The following is a 6,242-nucleotide window of genomic DNA, read 5'->3' as shown; positions in this document are numbered from 1 at the left end:
CAGAGTTTTGATCCAGATTTTTACATTACCCATCCCTTTGTTTTTTACTGAGCTGCAGCCAGAGATTACTTGTTGGTTCACAGGAATAAACAGGGATAGTCTAAATTGCAGACAAAAACTCAAAACAACCAATGAGACTAGAATCTAGTGACAAGTATACCATAGCTCTTGAAACATATTTTGTCTCTCCCTATTACTGATTTTTGTTAAATACAAATCATTATAGCACTAATTTGTTTGCAAAATAAACTTTAGTCTTATTATACTTGGCCTGATTATTGCATAAAGCACAGCAAGAATAATTATTTGTCAAGTAGGCTCCTTTTTAAATTGGCTTTGATGGAACTTTGTTCCATAAGTAATCTCAGATAAGACTTTTTTTTTTAAGCCTTGAGCATGTATATGAGTTTGTGTCATCAAATATCTGTATGCATTGGGTAAATTTCTCTCCTCTTGAGGTGCCAAAATAACTTGGGGCTCCTGGGCCTGTCAGAAAATAACATTCTTTACTTACCACAGTAAGGAACCTTGTATAGGATAGGATCTATGTGGATAAGGTATGAGGCCAGTTCTTGAAAGGCCTTTTTTGGCTCTATAAGCCAAATTGGGTTCCTTTAAGGAAAGCTTGCCATTCCAGTCAAGGTCTTGTTAAAATAACCAAGTTCTCCAGTCATTTCTTGTTGCAAAACAAAACAGATTCTTATTGTATTGCCATAATTTAAGAATACTCACATATAGTTTCCAAATTTGGGGAAAATCCAATAGAGAAAAATATGCTACAAATTTTATTTATATATAGAAGTATACTTTACACAATTGTTAAAAATTATAAATAGCTAAAAAGTAAAGTTTTCTCACCTTTTAATAACAAAAGATTAATAACATTCTAAATAAAAAGTCATAAAAGGATTATTTTCATCTTCAATTAGTATAGTCCAGGCAGTTAACTCCTGTTCTGTTTGATATTCATGAACATTTTAGCTCTCCATGAAAGTCCTGAAAGATTTTTTTCTCTATTCTAATGTCACAATCTCCACAGTTATTAGAAACGTGCATTTAGGAGCACCTGTTAGATTCCTATAGTGGATTAAAAAAAACACCTTCTAAAACAATCCTTTAACCCTCTAAACTACACAACAAATCCACATTCTTATGCCTTTTTTTTTTTTTTACTGAAAGCACATCATTCTAGTTTCCTTACATGCCTTGCATGTAAAACTATTGTTCTAGTAGTCCCACGTACATGTTACACTGTTAACTGTTAGCAATTATTATTTTGGTGAAAAGCCTGGTAAATAAGTTATTTTAATTATTTACTACGTGTGGAGCCAAGACACCAGACAAAAGTGCAGATAAGGTCTGACATTTTCCAGCATAGCTAGATGGCATGAATAACTCTGTACATCTCCAGGCCTTATCTAGCTTTAAAGCAGGGAAGTTGTGCAGTTAAAATCATACTCACGGTTTATAAAGTATTTGGTAGGCCTAATAACATTTAAAATTGTATAACATTTCTTTTATAAATTCCCTTTCGTGAGTTTTTTTTTTTTTTTTAACTTACACAGAGCAATTATGACATGCTTGGACTTTCTGACTTGTCCTAAACATCTTTCTTTTTAAACAATGAGTCATTTTGCTTTAGGACAAGAATTTATCATACAAGATTCTTTTCTTACACAAAAATCTTTGTTCTTTATAACTTTCTGTATCAGAAATATCTATACTTTATAACCTTTGAATTAGTCAAAAGTAATTTTCCTTGTTTAGAAGTTATGGTTTGTACAACATATTGCCCTGTGAGTCCTGTGAAGGAGTAGCAGATAAAGATGCTGTAGAAATACTGTACAAATTGTCTACATACTATGGAAATTATCCCTTCTGAAGAGGTTGCTCTGTTACATTTTTGCTAAAGCTTCTGTAAGTAAGTGTGGGCTATTTCTAAACCCCTGAGGAAGGAGTATCAAGATTCAAGTTATTGGTTGAAGATTTAGGTAGCTTTTCCAGCAGAAATAGAGAAAAAGATGAATTTAGAGGTTGGGTAAATATTAAGCAAGCACCCATCTTGGAAAAGTATATTTTTGCAACAAGGAGGTGTGAATCTTTTCTTTTGGAGGGAGGAGATGCCATTTGTCCCCATTACCCAACAGGATTTGTAGAAGAGTTGCTCAGAGAAGAAGATAAGCATAATGTAGGCAGCTCTTGAACCCCAAAGAGAAATTTATAATTTTACTTGACACCTCCAAAATTTCCCTTGTCATGTTGATTATGATATCTGATTTGGAAATCAGCCAGAACAGAACCTTCAACTCAAGAATAATAGATGTTGGGATTTTGTCCTGGGGGTCCTTTGGCACTCAGGGCAGTCGTGTTTCCAGTGGCCTAGCTTGTGGCAGAGGGGTTGAGCCATCCAGTGTTTTTCCCATTTACACCAATAAGGTGGTTTGCCTTCTAGTGGCCTGGCTTCCCACACCGATAGCAGTTACCTGAGACAGTATTCTCAGGGAAACCTGAAGAGGGGGTTGGAGGGTTTGTAAAACAGCAAATAATTGAGCCTGCCTCTTGTCCCTGCATTTCTTCTTTTTATTATCTCTGTGCTCTATCCTCCTTATTCTACCCTCAGTTATAAAACAAACAAACAAACAAACAAAAACAAAACAAAACAAAAAGCCAGAAAGCTAATATAAGGACCTCCTGTACAGGGGCACTGGGTTCCAAGGCTGACTTATGTAATTTACTTTCAGTTTATTTTTATGCCAAACAGCTTTACAAAGGAAAGCTAGTTTGCGTGTGTGTGTCTGAGTGTGTGTGTATATGTGTGTGTGTATTTGTGTGTGTATTTATGCATGTGTGTGTATGTATGTATGTGTGTGCATGTGTGTGTGTGTTTAAGGTTTAGAAGATTCAAACTTTTCAGTTTTGAGGGGAATGCATCCACGTGGCATATCTTGTGGTATGTAGACTTGGTTATGTGTATGCAAAGAGAGGACAAAGAGAAAAAATAAAAAGAAAAAAGAAGGCATCTTCTCTTACTTTTCTATTATCCTGAACAGGGCTTTCCCCATTTGTCCTTAGTGTTCTGGAATTAACCAGTCTTACCATGTACCGTTAACCTTGGTCTCATCTTGTCACAATTACCCACTTGGGATCAGAGGAGATAACATAGTGAACAGTGAGCCCCTGTTCATCCTTGGGGTGCTGGAATGAACCAGTCTTAGCATGTACCCTTAACCTTGCATTCATCTCTATTATAATGGTAATATGTTCATCTAAGACCAGCCATCTTCTCTGTCCTATGTATCTCTTGCACCTGCAGCCTTGGGTTGGCCTATGTCCTTTTCTCCAGGACCTTATAGTGACTCTTGCTCAGAGAATTTTAGCCACAAATTGATTATCTCTTTTCTTAGATTCCCATTTCCCATGTTCTTTAAAGATGAAAAGTAGTAGTAGATGAGAAGCCTGTTTTTCAGCTAACTGCCACAATAGGTTTGGACTTCCCACCCTTCAAATATGACGTTGAAGGTGTTGATGCATGTTGAGAAGGTGTGGAACTGATCAGAGAAATGCACGCTATAGGAGGAAGTAGGAGGAAGCTAGAGGAATATTCATGTAAAGCCTTCATATGATCACAAAAACAACAGCCCTGGGATTTAAGTGAGCATTCCTTTGCACTCTTGACATAGAGTAGTAACCTCTGGAGGACATGGGGATAAAAACTTGCAAATGGCAAAGAGAATTTCCCCTCCTGCAAAAGTGGTATTAACTCAAAAAGAAGCGAGCAGCTGAGGTCCACAAAGGGCCACAGAGTGAGGCATTATGCAGGCAGAAAAACCTATGAAAATCTTAACCCTAGAGCACCATGAGGAAAAAAAAAGTGTAAGTAAGTCATAAAGAGCTGGCAAAGTCAGGATCCCAGATAGTGTCTGTCCTGGAAATATGCCAGCAGACAGGGGGAGGGTTAGAGGTATCCAAGCTGGTAAGGTAAAAGCAAGTATAAATCTCAGAGGGTAGCAACGAGACAGCCCATGTCTTTGCAGCCAAGCAAATGCAGCAAGAGCCTGAATAACAGGGAGTGTATGTTTAAGGAGTATATGTTTAACAAGTCATGTGGAATGCAAAGTGCAGCCAGAGAAGAGGCAGACTTAGCCCTGAGGCAGACAATTTGGCAGTTATGCGAGACAATTTCAGAACACATACAGAGAAAAACAGAATAATAGGTAGTGTAAGTTCTTGAGAAAGAGCTGATTTTAGTTGGAAAAGCAGAAGAAACCCCAGATATTGCAGGGGTGTTAGGCTTTAGTCCTACCACTCTCATGAGTCTCCTGTCAGGAGGGCCATTAAATATCTCAGTTCTACTAGGTGCAGACCCCAAGGTCCTTTCTACCCGCCATGAGCCACCTGTCACGGTGAGCTGAAAGATCAGCCTGGGTGAATAGAGCCACTTTTGGCCAAGATGAATCTTTCTGATAGTTGGTTAGTAAGTAGGAGAGTGAAAGTGAGAAGAAAACCACATAAAGGGGTTTAATGCCCCTGGAAAGAAGAAGGTGAGATGTGGAGGTGGCTTACCACTTAGGGAATGTATCAGAGTCATGTGGACCAAAGTACATTGGCAGTGGAACATATATGAGTCATGCAGCACCAAAGTATGTTACTGCTGGTGAATTCATATAGGGCTACAAGCAACCTCAGTTCTTGCCCTCTCAGAAGAAAGAATTTGGCAGAGGGGCACAAGGCAGGAGAGACCAAGGCAAGTTTTAGAGCAGAAGTGAAAGTTTTTTACAAACTGTAATGCCAGAATTAAAGAAAACAAAGCACACTTGGAAGAGGGCCAAACAGTCAACTTAAGATATCAAGTGATAGTATGATCTTTAACTTAGGATTTTAGAAGTTGGCATACTTCTGAGCCTTGTGTCCCTTCTTCCCTGATTCTTCTCTTGGGGTGAGCTGTCCACATGCACAGAGGCCTGCTAGCACCTGGGAGGAGAGCATGCAAACATGCACAGTGTGTTTATTGGTGTTGTATGCGTGCTCACTTGAGGCATTCTTCCCTTAACAGTTGAATATCCCTAGAAGGCCATATACCAGTCTGCCATTTTGCCTTTTTAATGTTCATGCTTGACCCTACTTGCCTAATTCCTGAAGTCTTATTGGGAAACTGCTGATTACCAGTTTCAGTTTTATTCTATCTATTGGGAGATTGCCTTTCCCTGGTGCTGGTTGTGACTGATTATTATTTTGAGAAACAATGTAACAACCACCTGATCATCACCTGGTGGTCACCTGACATTTCTGGTTGGGGGCTGGGGATCCCTTTCCCGCTCTGCCCATGTCTAACAACCTACCCACTATAACAATATCAGATAAAAAATGTAGAAAGAATGAGTTCTTATGAATGTCCAAGAATGAGTAGTTAAGTACAGTACCAGGGTAGAATGTGAGGAAGGGCAAAATGGTAAAAGGAAAAAAACAAAAGAAGCAGAGTCAGTTTTAGCTAACAAAGGTAGAGCAATGCAATTGTATAATTTTCACCTGGTTATGATTTCAAGACTTTGTCTGATTTATATAAGCTAAATGAAAGAGTTCCTATGTGGTGACAATTTTAGACCTTCAGGGAATGTAACTTATGTCAACAAAAGAGTCACATTCTGTAAAATATTTGAAGAGATTTATTCTGAGATAAATGTAAGAATCATGACCCATGATACAGCCCCAGGAGACCTTGAGAACATGTGCCCAAGGTAGCTGGGTTACATTTTTGTTTTAAACATTTTAGGAGGACAGAAGTTACAGGCAGAGACATAAATAAATATATGTAAGATATACATTGGTTCATTCCATAAAGGCAGGACATCTCAAAGTAGTGATATGGGGGGCTTCCACCTTATAGATGGATTTAAAGTTTTCCTGAATTGTAATTGGTGAAAGGGTTAAACTCCACCTGAAGGAGTAAAGTTAGCAGAAAGAAATGTTTGTTCTTAAGATAAGGGGGCTTGTGGAAGCCAAGGTTCTTGTTGTATGGATGAAGCCTCCAGGTAGCAGGAATCAGATAGAATAAATGATAAATGTCTCTTATCAGACTCTAAAATGTGCCAGACTCTTAGTTAAATCTCTCCTGGATAAGGAAAAGACCAGGAAAACAAATCTGACTTTTTCTACAGAATGTAGATTTTCCCTACAAGAGACAGCTTTGTGAGGCCATATCAAAATATGTCATGAAATATATGTTGGGGTAAAATACTTCAATT

Source organism: Piliocolobus tephrosceles, chromosome 1 (assembly GCF_002776525.5).
Source record: "Piliocolobus tephrosceles isolate RC106 chromosome 1, ASM277652v3, whole genome shotgun sequence".
Classification (NCBI taxonomy): domain Eukaryota; kingdom Metazoa; phylum Chordata; class Mammalia; order Primates; family Cercopithecidae; genus Piliocolobus; species Piliocolobus tephrosceles.
Note: the sequence above shows the minus strand (reverse complement) of the source record.